Source organism: Cebus imitator, unplaced genomic scaffold, assembly GCF_001604975.1.
Source record: "Cebus imitator isolate Cc_AM_T3 unplaced genomic scaffold, Cebus_imitator-1.0 Scaffold51, whole genome shotgun sequence".
NCBI lineage: Eukaryota > Metazoa > Chordata > Mammalia > Primates > Cebidae > Cebus > Cebus imitator.
In genome coordinates, this window is record NW_016107366.1 from 1,548,826 (window position 1) to 1,564,201 (window position 15,376).

At 38.5% G+C, this 15,376-nt stretch overlaps 1 protein-coding gene across 1 annotated transcript in view; it reads left to right on the forward strand.

Moving 5' to 3' along the window:
- LOC108303802 (olfactory receptor 13C9) overlaps positions 1-15,376 on the forward strand; it is a 97,078-nt gene that overhangs the window by 64,987 nt on the left and 16,715 nt on the right. The window lies entirely within an intron of this gene.

The window sequence follows — 15,376 nt, forward strand, 5'->3', positions numbered from 1 at the left end:
CAATTGTCAAGGCTTCAGATGCTAATATAAGTCAATACCTCTATAGGTCTGAGGTGATGACCCTCTGCTCTCTGGAGTTCCGGAGGCTGAATCAGGGCTACCACATACATGAGCAAATTCTGAGAAGTCAGATCTGTGATACTCCAAACTTCCTACCTGGACCTATTTTTGTCTGTTTTATATTCCTTCAGGTTCCACACAACATTTATTGGAAAATGAGTATTCTGCTGTGAGGAAAAGTTTTTGAACCACTGCAGTGAACAACAGAATCTACAAACAGTTATAAGAAAGAAACTGATGTTTTTGGATTGGTGCTTTAGAAAGCTCATTTTGGCACTGGGGATAATGGTTGTAAATCTCTTGCTGACAAATTCTCTGTCAGGCCTGTTTCACATTCCTTCTTTAGCCCCTAACACTTACTTTGTCTTCTTTCTTATAGGCTTCAAGGTACTGAGTACCTCTCCAATTTCTTGGAGTTTCCATTCTATTCTTGACTGTTTATAAATAGACTTGAATTTCTCAAATAACTTTCCTGAGCCTTTGGTTTAAAATTTTCACTTTAATTGAGGAAACAGAAGAAATAGCAAAGTAACATGAATGAGAACATTACACAGATTTAGGATCCACACATATTCCTGCCCTTATTAGAGAAAAAACATGATATCATAGACATTGTGAATCTGATATTGAAGCCATCCTAATAAAATTGACAAAACTAAATTGCTAGGTTTAACAAAAGCATAAGCTTTAAGTAGAAACATAGCAAAGCATTAACCAGACTGCCCTATGGCCCACTTCCGTACAGCTGATTATTTAAAAGTCAAGTAGCTACTATCATAAGGTCCTGACTTGTACAGATAACATCTTTCATGTTAAGAAATTTCAAGTTTTCCATCTTGAGATATTTTCCAGATCCTGCATTCCAGTGGGTCCACTGATGCCCGCCAGTGTGAAGACCCTCTCTGAGGAACTAACTCAGCCCCCAAATGCAGTTTTTACATCTTTCTTAAAGATTTCATTCCACACATACTAAGCAATTAGCTCCTCAGCCCTCTCCTAGCCAAAATTCCCTGAAAAATTCCAAGCCAAAATTCCTTGGAGAGGTGGATTTAAGGTTCCCTTCCACCTTCTCATTTGGCTACCATACAATCCTTCTATTATTTCTCTGCTGTAACTCCTACTGTTTTGGTGCATTGGTCTGCCACCTACATGACAGGCAAACCTGAGTGTTCTAGAACAATATTGTAGAGGCTCTGAATACCATTAAATTCCTTGAATAGTTTTGATGTTTTTGCTTTAGGAGCAATCAGGTTGGACTCAAACTACAAACTTGATCTTTTTGTTAACAATACATATCTTGGTTGAAGATCTCTATCTCTATCTGCATATCTGTATGTATGTTTTTACAATCAGCCCTCCATCCATATTGATGGATTTCAATAACTTGGATTCAACAAATTTGGATCAAAAATATTCAGAAAAAAGCCAATAAAAATAACAATATGAATTTAAAAATACAGCATAATGGGTATTTACATAGCATTTACATAGTAGTAGGTATTATAAGTAACGTAGAGATGATTCAAAGTATATGAGAAAATGAATGTAGGCTCTATGGAAATACTATGCTATTTTATATAAGGGACTTGAATATCTGTGGATTTGGGTATTCATGGAAGTCCTGGAATCCATTCCTTATAGATACCAAGGGATGCCTGCATATATGTGTATTGGTATTTAGCTGGATATTGCCTGTATGGTGCAGGGGTCAATCAGAGAACTGGGGCAAGTTTTTACACAGAATTTGATGTTTCCTCTGCTAGGACTCTGCTTTCTGGAATTTCTCCCTTACTTTATGGTGCCTGCTTTCCCAGAAATTTGCTGGTTTGTCCAGAAAAAGCCAGTTTATTACCAGAATTTCCAACCTATGCTGTGCCTAGTCAGCCTATAGCCCTAGAAATGTGAAACTCACACCAAAATGTGACTTCTTCTAAGAGATACTCTTAAAAAAATTTGCAGAGAGTTTGTAGTTGTCATTTCTGAGGTGCTTGAGTCTGATAGGAGCTTATTCAGCCAAAGTGAAGGCAACAGAACTCAGAAATCCTCCTTTTACTATTTTGTAACTACAGTATAACTCTCTCTTTCTCTGTGTTGGCTTCCATGTTGATCCTATCTATATTATTTTCTAATACACCTCAAAACCAAAGTAGACTGATATTTTGAATGGAGAATATGTTACAATGAATAAGAAATTTGAAATCCCCCTGTGGCCAGAGGTGAGCTTATCATAAGTGTTAAATAGCATGGAATAATTGAATAGATTTGAGTGTTTTATTAGCCCATTAAAGGTTAAATGAGGCATTATGTGAAAGCAGATGGTTCATGGGAGGGTCTCTTTAAATTTTATTTTCCTCCTTTTAAAAAAAATCTGGTCTCTTAGTCTCTTTCCACCCTAGTTTACCTGTAGTCCATTTCTCCCTTGAGCAAGCAAAATGAAAACTGACCTTCAGAGTTCATCTCCTTTAGCAGTCCTCTTTGATCACTTCCTGCAATGCTCCCTCCTCTCTGTCCCTTATTCAAACCACCCAGGAATTTGTGATTAACTACTTTATTTCCAGAACTCAGAGGACAAATGAGAAAGATAAGGAAGGAGATGAGAAGGCATATTTAAATAATGCATAATATTGCCATAAAATGTGTTAGGTAACTAGGTAATTTGCCTGTTATCTTTTAAGTTCTTGTTCATTAATTAATGCTAGTGGCAAGTGTAACATATGATTGTCTCTCATTGCTTCATTCAGATACAGATACCAGAATCCTTGCTTAATGCCCTTAATTTCAAGAACCAGAGAGCAAATGAGAAAAGCAATGGATGGGTTAGGCAGTATTGCTTAATTAATAGTACCATGAGGTGTACTAGCTGTCATATAAAAATTGTCTTTTAAAAATTGTTTTCATTAATTAATGCCTGTAAATAATGTTAATATACATGTTGCCTTCATTTTTATGTTATTACTGCTCTCATGCATTCAGCACTGTGTATATGCCTGTTAGGGGCTGGGGATTCAACGCTGGATATGACACTTTCTCTGCATTCTGGGATTAGCTCCAGATGGTTTTATAAGGTGGATCAGAAAATTTAGGCTTATATAAAAGTCACACAGGTCATAAATGGCAGCCAGAATTTAAGTCTGTTGCTATATTAATTTCAGAGTCAGTTTGAGGAATAAAAAGAATTATTTCAGGAGGACAAGAGGAACTGTGAGACATTCTTAAAAATTTATTATAAAAAGGTTATTTTGCCTATTAATGATGGTGATATTTCTCTGAAGGAGAATTGCAATTTTGATTCTGAGTTTTAGAGACAGATCTTGCCCTGAATTTTAGACAGTTCTTGCTCTGTCTCAGGGTGGAGTGCAGTGGTATGATCATAGCTCACTGCAGCCTGGAATTCCTGGCCTTAAGCAAACCCCCCTCCAATTCCCACTTTGGCTTTCTGAGTAGCTAGTACCACAGGTACATGCCACTATGCCCAGGCTAATTTTCATTTTTTTTTTAATGTAAAGAAAACGCCTTTCCATGCTGCCCAGGCTGTTATCCAATTCCTGAGCTCAAGCTCTTCCTGCCTTGGCCTCTCAAAGTGCTGGGTGATTCTGAATTTGGATTTTGAATCAGAGTCTTTTCAACTGAATTTCTTCTGTGGCAAAACCAAAACAAACAAAGAGCAACTTTTATTTTCCAAGGTATTTTGACAGTGTTCCAGAAATCACCACTCTCGTGTGTGTGTGTGTGTGTGTATTTAATTAATTAAAAATTTACTCTCTCATTTTTTTTTTCTTCTTGAGACAGAGTCTTGTCCTATTGCCCACCTGGAGTGAAATCTTGGCTCAGCACAACCCCCGCCTCCCGGGTTCAATCGATTCTCCTGCCTCAGCCTTCCAAGTAGCTGGGATTATAGCCATGCGCCACTGTGCCCGGCTAATTTTTTGTATCTTTAGTAGAGATGGGGTTTCACTATGTTGGCCGGGCTGGTCTCAAACCCCTGACCTCATGATCCACCTACTGCAGCCTCCTAAAGTGCTGGAATTACAGGCATGAGCCCCTGCCCATGGCCAAAAATTTACTCCTACAATCTCAGTTTATAGTGTAGAATTGGGAAAGGAATATAGAAGGGGTGATGATATCTTAAGAAACATCGCTGTATATGACTCAGAAGTCATTCCAAGCAGAAATTTTTATGAAGGAAAAACATTCTGAATAAGATTGCGTTTGATACAAACAGAATATTGCTTTTGATACAGACAGAATTGCCAATATTACTCTAAGTAGACTTTAGTCAACTAATATATTTTCTCTTTAACTGAATATTAGAGATAAATAAATATCAATGAGAATATTTGCTTTACTCAGATCCAATGACCTCTTTAGTGTATTTTACAGTTCTTTTACTTCCTTTTCTCCTCTATAGGCTTAAAAGATTAGTTGCTTTCTGCCTCCCCCTGCCAAATCATTTGACATTTTTGCTTGGGAATTAAAAAATCTAAATAAATCCTACTTTTTTTTTTTTTTTTTTTTTNCTTTGTTGCCCAGGCTGGAGTGCAATGGCACTATCTCCATTCACTGCAACCTCCACCTCCTGGGTTCAAGCGATTCTCCCGCCTCAGTCTCCCGAGTAGCTCGGATTAAAGGCCATGTGCCACCATGCCCAGCTAATTTTGTATTTTTAGTAGAGATGAGGTTTCTCCATGTTGGTCAGACTGGTCTCGAACTCCTGACCTCAGGTGATCTGCCTGCCTTGGCCTCCCAGAGTGCTGGGATTAGAGGTGTGAGCCACCACACCTGGCCCCCTAATCTTTTTTTAAAATAATTTTTTTGGAATTTGAGGTTTACAACATGATGTTTTGGGATATAGATATGTAGATGGTAAATGGTTACTATAGTGAAGCTGATTAATATAACCACCATCTTCATGGTTCCTCTTTTGTGTGACAAGAACAGCTACAATCTCCTTATTAAACAAAACCTCCCAATACAATGAATTTTGTTAACTTTAGTGCTCGTAATGACTGGCTCATCTTACATATCTGCTATTTTGTATCCTTTGATCTACATCTCTCCAGTTCTTCTCCATCTCATCTCCTCCCACCTGTGTTTACCAGTGTTCCATTCTCTGTGTATATGACCTTCCTTTCAAAAGAAAATTCCACAAATGAGTAAGATCCTCCAACATTTTTCTGTTGTCTGGCTTACTGTAATGTCCTTCCAGTCCATCCATGTTGTGGTAAATGACAGAATCAATGTCTCTCTCTCTCTCTCTTTTTTAAAAGGCCGGATAATATTTCATTGTGTATAGACACCACATTTTCTTTACCCATCAGTGGGCATTTGGGCTGTTTCTGTATCTTGACTATTGTGAATAATGCTGCAATGAACATAGCAGTGCAGCTATCTACCAGGCAGCAATTTTATTCCCTTTGGGTATGGACCCAGAAGAGGGGTTGCAGGGTCATAGGGTAGTTCTATTTTTAATTTCTTTAGAACCTCCACACTGTTTTCCACAATGGCTATACCAGTCTACATTCCTACCAGCAGTGAACTAGGGCTCCCTTTTGTCCATACCTTTGCCAACATTTATCTCTCATCTTTGGATAATAGCCATTCATACAGGTGTAAAGTGACATCTCATGGTGTTTTAGTTTGCATTTCCTTTACAATTAGTAGCGTTGAACACATTTTCATATACCTATTGGCCATTTTTATGTCTTCTTTAAAAAAATGTCTGTTTAAGTTCCTTCCCCATTTTAAAATCAGGTTATTCATTTTTCTGCCATTGAGTTGCAACAGTTCACTATAATTTGGATATTAACCTCGTAACAATTGCAATTATTTTTGCCAGTCAGTGGGTTGCCTTTCATTTTGCTAATGGTTTCCTTTTCTATAAAAACTTTTTTTGTTTAATTTAATACCACTTATTTATTTTTATTTTTGTAGTTAGACTTTTGGTATGATATCCAAAAACTGATTGCCAAGACCAGTGTTGAGGAGACATTCCCTATGCTGTCTTCTAGAGATTTTATGATTTCAGGACTTACATATAGGTATTTTATTCATTTTGAGTTGAATTTTGTGTATGGTGTAAGATAAGAGTTCAATTTCATTATTTTGCCTGTAGAAATCCAGTTTTCTCAGCACTATTTGTCGAAAAACTACCCATTTCTTATTGTGGCTTCTTGGTACCCTTGTTAAAAATTAGTTGACATAAGTGCTTGGATTTAGTTCTGGGCTGTCTGTTTTATTCAATTGATCTTTATTTCTGTTTGTATGCAAGTGCATATGATTTTGATTACTATAGCTTGGTAATATAATTTTAAATCAGGAAGCCTGATGCTTCTAACTTGCTTTTTTCTTCTCAGTATTGCTTTGGTTGTTGTGTGTGTGTGTGTTTACATATTACTACAGGAGTTAAAACAATTGTTTCTGAAGAATGCTATTGGCATTTTGATTGAAATTGTGTTAAATCTGTATATTGCTTTGGGTAGTATGGACATTTTAACAGTATTAATTTTTCCCATCTATGAACATGGGGTATCTTTCCATTTATTTGTGTTTCTTCAATTACTTTCCTCAATGTTTTATAGTTTTAGTATAAAATTATTTCACCTTCTTTGTTATATTTATTTCTCAATTTTTGTACGCTGTCATAAATTATATAGTTTTCTTGATTCCTTTTTCAGTTAGGCTATTTGTGTTTAGAAATGCAAAAAATCAGCTGGGCATGGTGGTGCATGCCTGTAATCTCAGCTACTCAGGAGGCTGAGGCAGGAGAATTGCCTGAACCCAGGAGGCAGAGGTTGCAGTGAGCCGAGATCGCACCATTGCACTCCAGCCTGGGTAACAAGAGGGAAACTCTGTCTCAAAAAAAAAAAAAAAGAAAGAAATGCTACTGATTTTTATGTTATTTTTGTACTTAGTTAACTTTTTTGTGGTAGAATTTTGGGGTTCTAGCTAGATTAATTTCTGACATATAGAATCATGTCGCCTGCAAATAGAGATAATTTTCTTTCTTTTTATTTGGATATGATTGATTATAATGTTAGATGTGTGTTTTTTTATAAATGGGTTTATTATGTTGAAGATCTTTTCTTCTATACTAAATTGTCAAGGATTTTTATCAAGAAAGGATGACGAATATTGTCAAATGCTTTTTTCATGTCAGTTAAGATGATCATATGGTTTTTATCTTTTATTCTGTCAATGTGATGTTTCACACTGATTGATTTGCATAGGTTAAACCAGACTTGAATTCCAGTGATAAATCCTACTTGGCCATGATGTATAATCCTTCTAATGTGTTGTTGAATTTGGTTTGCTAATATTTTATTGAGAATTTTTCCATTGATGTTCACCAGAGTTACTGGCCTGTAGTTGGCTGTTCTTGCAGTGTCTTTGTGTGGCTTATATATCAGGGTGATGCTGGCCTTATAAAATATCTTTGGAATTATTCCCTCTAGCTCTATTTAATGCAAGTTTAAGAGGTATTGGTAATAATTATTTGAATATATGGTAGAATTCAACCATGAAATCTTCCTGCTTTTCTTTGTTGGGAGGATTTAAATTAATTTCAATTCCTTTATTTGTTATTTTTCTGTTCAAACTTTCTTTTCTTCCTGACTCAATCTTAGAAGATTGTTTTTGTCTAGAAATGTATCAATTTCCTTTAGTTTGTTAAATTTGTTGGTATATAGTTGTCTATAATCGTTTCTTATGATTTTTATTTTTGAGGCATCTTTTGTAATATTTTCACTCATGTTTCATTTCACTTAAGTCTTCCCTCTTTATTTCTTAGTCTAGCTAGAAGTTTGTCAATTTTGTTTAATTTTCCAAATAATCAAATTTTGTTTTTTTTTTTTAACTTTTATATGTTTTTTTCTGTTTTCCATTTGATTTATTTCTGTTCTGATTTTTATTATTTCCTTCCTTCTGCTAATTTTGGGTTTATTTTGTTGCTCTTTTTCTAGCTCCTTGAGATGTAATGCTAGGCTGTTTGAGATCTTTCTTCATTTTTAATGTAGACATTTATTGCTGTTAATGTTCCTTTTAGAACTGCTTTTGCTGCATCCCATAGATTTGGTATGTTGTGTTTCTATCGTCATTTGTCTAGGATATATTTTATATATCTCTATGTCTGTCTATCTATATCTGTATCTATATCAATCTACCTGAGAGAAACGACAATGGAAACACAACATACCAAATATATTTATATGTATATATGTGTGTGTTCATGTAGACATACACACATATATAATATATAATGTATATATGTGTGTATACGTGTGTGTGTATACATACACATGCACACGAACACACACACACACACACATTTGAGACAGGATCTTGCTCCGTCATCTAGGCTGGAATGCCTATCTCCAGGGACCCCCTGTCTGAGGAGGGAGACACAGCTCCTATATACACACACATACACATACCTCAGACAGGATCTTACTCTGTCACCCAGGCTGGAATGCAGTGGTGTGATCACAGCTCACCGCAGCCTTGACCTCTGAGGCGCAAGTGATCCTCCCAGTTTAGCTTCCCAAGAAGTTGGGGCTATAGGCATGTGCCACCATATCCAGCTAATGTTTTAAAATTTTTTGTAGGATGGGTCTTTCTATGTTGCCCAGGCTGTAAAATATTTTAAAAATTTTCTTTTAAATTTCTAATTTGATCCACTAGCTTTTCCAGAACATGTTGTTTAATTTATGCATATTAGTAAAGTTTTAAGACTCCTCCTATTTATTTCTACCTTCATACTATTGTGATCAGGAAAAAATTGTAGATATGATTTTAATCTTTCTGAATTTGTTAAGATTTGTTTTGTGGCCTAACACGAGGTGTATTCTGGAGAATGTTCCATACACACTAGAAAAAAAAAGGTATATTCTGGTGCTGTTGAATGAAAAATGCTATATATGTTTGTTAGGTCCATTTGGTCTAAAGCATAGCTGAAGTCCAGTATTTAGTTAATTTTCCATCTGGTTGGTCTGTTTATTATTGAAAGAGGAGCATTGAAGTCTCCTGCTATTACTGTTTTGCTATCTACTTCTTCCTTCTTGTTCATTAATATTTGTTTATAAATTTAGGTGCTCCAATGTTGGGTGCATATATATTTATAATTGTTATGTCTTATTAAAGAATTGGCCTCTTTATTATTAAATAATAGCCATCTTTATGTCTTGCAGCATTTATTAGACTGAAGTCTATTTTATAAGTATACTACATAAGTATAGCCACCCTTGCTCTATTTTGGTTACTATTTCCATGGAATATCTTCTTCCATTCCTTTATTTTTCGGTTTACATGTGCCCTTAAAGCTAAAATGTGTCTCTTATAAGCAGCATATAGTTGGTTCTTTTTTTAAACCCATTCGCCACCCTGTCTTTTGATTGGAGAATTTAATCCATTTATATTCAAGGTTGTTATTGATAGGTAAGAACTTACTCCTGCCATTTTCTTTACCATTTTCTGATCATTTTGTAGATTCTTTGTTTCTTTTTCCCTCTCTCGTTGCTTACCTTTGTGCTTTGGTAATTTTCAGGAGTGCTAAGCTTTGATTTTTCTCTCTTTTTAATTGTATATCTGCTATTATTTTCTGCTTCTTGGTTACCATGAAGCTTACATTTAAAAATCTGTGTTAATAATAGACAATTTTAAGTTGATAACAACTGAATTTTGGTCATATACAAATATTCTAGACTTTTGCCCTCCCCCAATAATTTATATTTTCATTGCTGTAATTTACATCTTCTTACATTTTCTATTTAACGACCTATTGTTGCTATAGTTATTTCAGACCATACTGACTTTTAACTTTTGCACTAGATGTTTGAAAGATTTATACATCACCATGACAGTAATGGAGTATTCTGAATTTAATTATGAATTTATCACTACCAGTGAGTTTTATACTTTAATATGTTTTCATGATAATGATTACTGTCCTTGTGTTTCCAGTTGGAACACTTTCTTAAGCATGTCTTGTAAGGCTGGTGTATTGGTGAAAAATGCCTTTCATTTTTGCATGTTGGGAAAATATTTTTTCATTTAAAAAATTTAATTTTTTGATTTTATGGCTACATAATTGTACATATTTATGGGATTTATGTGATCTTTTGATACAAATGCACAGTATAAATCAAATCTAGGTAACTGGGATAGCCATAACCTTAAATATTCATTAAATGTTTGTATTGGGAATATTGCAAATCTATTCCTCTAGTTATTGTGTGATATATACAATAAATTATTAACTATAGTTGCCATATTGTGCTACCAAGCACTAGATTTTATTCCTTCTATCATACTGTATTTTTATACAGTTAATGAGCAAATTTGTTTTATTTCCCCTCCCCAGCCTCTAGTAATTACCATTCTAGTCACACCGCATCTTTCTTTCTGTGTCTTAACATAAGGTCCTCTAATTCTATCCATATTGCTGCAAGTGACATAATTCCATTTTTTATAGCAGAATAATATTCCATTGTGTGTATATACCACACTTTCTTTTTTAAACTTTTAATTCAAGGGTACATGTGCAGGTTTGTTATATAGGTAAACTTGTGTCATGGGAGTTTGTTGTATGGATTATTAGGTCAACCAGACATTAACCTAGTACACATAGTTATTTTTCCTGATCCTCTCCCCTACCCTCCACCCTCCAATAGGCCTTCATTCTGTTCATATGAGGTATCACATTTATTGGCTTGCATATGTGTATTACAAATATGAATGTGTATATCTCTACCAAGACTCAGTTTTCAGCAATTATTTTGTTAAATAAGCTTTTTGTGCCTTTCTCGAGTTCTTCTCACAATGCAATATTTGTTTGCTTAATGGTGCTCCATAGTTCCATAAATAGGATTTCTTTCATGCTTTTTCATTCTTTCTCCCCTCTCCCAACTGCATTACTTCAAAAGACCTATCTTCAGGTTCAGAAATTATTTCTTCTGTTTTATCTAGTCTGCTGTTGAACCTCTAAATTGAATTTTTTATTTTATTCATTGACTTCTTCAGCATCTAGATTTCTGTTTGTTTGTTTTTTAAATCTATATCTTTGTTGAATTTCTCACTTAGATCAAAACTGTTTTCCTGATTTCATTGACTTGTCATCTGTGTTTTCTTGATCTTACTGAGTTTCCTTAAGAAAATTGTTTTGAATTTCTTTTCATGCAGCTTATAAATTTCCATTTATTTTGAGGTCAGCCACTGGAGAAACATTATTTTCCTCTGGTGGTGTCATGTTTCCTTCTTTTTTTCCCCTCATGTTTCTTGTGCCCCTGTATTGATATCTGTGTATCTGATGAAACAGTTACTTCTTTTAATTTTATAGTGTAGCTTTCATAGGGAAAGACTTTCCCTTGATGATATGTCTTACTGTGTCAATTGGATAGAGTGTGTTGACTGTCATGTGGGTAGAGTGTGGGTCTGGATGGGCACAGTATTGTAGTCTCCATGAGGCTTTTTCAGCTATAATCAATGTCAGTGATGACTGTAGGTACCTTAGTGGCCTAGGCTGCAGAAAACTAATGACAGTGGTGGCAAGGTAGATTGTTAGGGCTCTTGGTGGCAAAGGCTTTAGAGAGCTTCTTGTTTATTTCTTCACAGTGGAGAGACTTGGCTTAGGGGATCTCTCTTGGTGTTTTATCTGACATTGGCCATTAAACACTACAACAAGGCTACATTCCACCACACAGGTGGTTGGAGTGGCTGTGGATTAGGCTGTGGATTGTGTCTTGTTGAACCACTGTGGAACCTGTGACATGGGTACAGGTTTACTCTCTTAGGCTTGGGTGGCTGCAGGTTTTCCATCAAGCCAAGGACTGTGACTATGAGGCACTCCCTGGTGGTTTGGTTTTATGGGGGCAGGGATATAGCTGTGACACTGATTCTGGGGAGAGTGCAGGGCTGACATGGTTCCAGGGACAAAGGTATGTTCCGGAGGCTCACATTCTGGAGGGCAGGGCATATCTGTAATTTGATTTCTGGAGCCAAGAAGGCGCAGTAGCAACTTGGACACCGAGACAGGGTACTGCATAGTGGTGACTGTGGATCCTGGGATGCTGGGACTCAGCAGGCGTCAGGCTCTGTGGAGCTGAATACAGTAGCAACAAGGGCCAATTTCTTGGCAGCAAAAAGTTGTATGGAGCAGCTGTGGCTTCAGCTCCATGGATGAGTAGCAGTGCAATGTCTTTATTCTCCAGGGAGATGGTGTACCTCAGCAGCACAGACTCTGGAGGGCTGGTCCAGGTAACCATTTAGGTAGGGCACTGTGGTTATTCACCCCTAAGGTGGGGGTGATACAGATCAGCCAAAGTTATGTTTCCCTGGAGCACTGGTCTTATGCATCAAGTCTGCAGCTATTTCTCTGGGCTAAAGCTCCTTTTCCCTGGAGCTGAGATACTGGGCTGGTTCAGGGTGCTGAGGAGGCATGACTGCTCTGCTGGCATGTGTGTGGTTTCTCGGCCATGCTGGAGTGCTTGGTCCCTAAGGAACAGGGTGCCATGTGGGCTCAGGTACAGGGTTGCATTTGCTTCCCTGAGCCAAAGCTCCAGTTCTCTGGGGTTGAGGCACCAGGCTGGTGCAGGTGCTGAGGAGGCATGACTACTCTGCTGGCTTGGGTGTGGCTTCTCCACTGGGCTGGGGAGCCTCATCCCCAAGAGGCAGGGTATTGTGTGGGCTTGGGCACTGTAATTGCAGCTGCTTTCCTGGGCTATAGCTCTAGTTTTCTGGGGCTGAGGCACAAGGCTGACTTGGACATCAAGACTGCAGAGCTGCTTCAACACCTTGGATGTAGCTTCCTCAGGGGAGGGGCATGAGGCTGGTTTACATGCTGGGGGATCATGGCTACTCTGCTGGCTCAGGCACTGCTTTCCTAGGGGTGGCATGCCAAGGCTCTGAGTTGTCAGGAGTGGAGTGCAGCAGCCACTGGAATGGGGAAGATGGAGTGTCTCTTAGGGAGCCTGTTTCCAGGGTTGGCGAGCCCAGCTGGTGAACGATGTACTACCATGTGTGAGCATGGTGCAATGATGGTGGAGACTCAGAAATGGACAGGTGCAGTGGCTACTGACCCCCAGAGGTAGTGGCTTCCATTTCAAGATGTCAAGTGCAGTGGCAGCTTGGGACACGAGGGTGGGTGGGGTGGGGCACAACATGAGCTTCTTCTCTGGAGTAGAATTGAACTCCAGGCAGCTCCCTTAAACTGGGTTCAGGCTCCATGTGGACCACAGGATTCTCTCACAGCAAAGACTACAGTGGTGGTAATGGGAGTTTCTGGAGGCTTCCTGCTTACCTTTTCCTGGCAGAGAAATCCCTCTTGGTTTCCAGCTGATCCCATATAGGTAGATGAGGAGGCAGAGGCAGGGTATTTTGTTCCCTTTTCTATGTAGTCAGCCTGAGTTTCTGTGTTTTATAGTTTCTACCACTTCTTTAATGCACTATGGCCCACTCTTTTAATCATTCTTATTGAAATGTAGTTGTTTATTCATTGTTTTGGTTCTTTTCTGGGGCAGGAATGATTATTAGGCACCTCTTGTTGGCCATCCTGCTGAGGCTACTCTCCCATTCTTTTTTATTCCATGTGTTAAATGTGTCTCTTGGACTGAATTTTTATTATACTTTTTTTTCTTCCATATGTTCATTTATTAACTTCTTAGTATTTTTATTTTTTGGGCATTGGGCATCTCACTGTCTCTGTTTCTCTCTTTAAAACATAAAGCCAGGTTTCCTGCCATTGGGAAGCTTTGAGAAGGTCTCAAATAATTACAATATAATAGCTAAGCACTATAGTGTAAGAAAGTGTCAAAGACAGCAGAGAGGAAGGTTTCCATTACTCTGGGGAGTTTTGGAAGACTCTCTAGAGGGAGAGACATTTCATCAGAGAAGATGAAATGTGACAATGCAGGGAGCGTAACATATGCCATGGTCCCCAAGTATCGAAAAGCCTTTAATAACAGACAGTTTGGTTAGTGTTTGTCAATCTGGCTTCTAATTAGAATCATCTGGCAAACTAAAAAATATACTGATTCTGAAGTCTAATCTCCAGAGATTCAACTACTTCTAAATTGAGACCAGACGTTTCTTTTTCAGCACCATTTAAAGAAATACAAAACATATGCAAGGTATCCCACATATGCTATTTAAATTAAAAAAAATTAACAGTAATAGTGTAACATATGATTGTCTTCATTTTTGTTGATTAAATTTTTGTCTTATTTATTCAACATTGGGAATGTGCCTGTCCTTCTGCTAGTGCTGGAAACTAAGTGTTGGATAGGATACAGTCCCTACACTCAAGCATTAGTTTGAGAGAACTCTGTAACAGACATTACTGTCATTTTACAAATGAGGAGTTTTAGGCTAAGAGTGCTAGTGGCAGGAGACAGACAAATTCTTACGCAGACAGGGACAGGCCCCGGTAAAAGTCAACCTTCAAGCCAAAGATTAGCCTGAAGCCTGAAGACGGAGATGCTGGCTGGATAGAGTCAACGATTGGTGTGAGAACTTCCTCTGTGCATTTTAACCAATTGAATGGTGCTTTTTCCAAGACCACCCATGGACCCTATCAGCACGCACTCCCCCATTCTGAGCCCATAAAGCTCCCCAGGACTCAGCCAGACAGATGGCTACCCACTGTTGGGTTCCCTCTCTGCTGGGAGCTTTCTATCTGTTGCTAAATAAAATTCTCTGCCTTACCCACTCTCCGGTGTCCACACACCTTATTCCTCTAGATTGCAGGACAGGAACCTGAGCTGTGGGCCACGGGAATGGACGAGCTGTAACATGGCCCTGTCCACCGATCTATGGGCGACGGAAAGAGAGCTGTAACATATGTCGGGGGTTCAGACCTCGGGACTCCCAGAGCAAAAGCCGTAAAACCCCTTGGGGCTCCACGGTTGCTGGCATCTCCGAGTTTTCGGGTGCCACCACCTTGTCTAGATGCCGGCGCCCAACGCAGAAACCGCTCGTGGCGCGCTGGGTCCAGCCACGGGCTAAGGGCAGAGCTGTGGCAGGCGTGGGATCACGGCTGGTGGTGTGAGTTGAGCACAGCCTGCTGGGCGGAGCGGGTGGAGCAAGCCCAGAGGACCCAAGCGAGGCCCCCGGCAGAGCTCACAGTGGCCATCGAGATTTCTGGTTGGCGAAACGACACTGAAGAAATCCTGTAACACTGTAACCCTGTATCCTGCTCACCCAAGCAACAGCGGAGAAAAAGCCACTGTGCACTCTTCCCTCCTGCTAGCCAAAATGCAAAAGCCACAAAAGGAGTGACTTTGCTAAGGTCACAGGTAATGAGTGGCTGTAGGATGTAAAACCCTCTCTG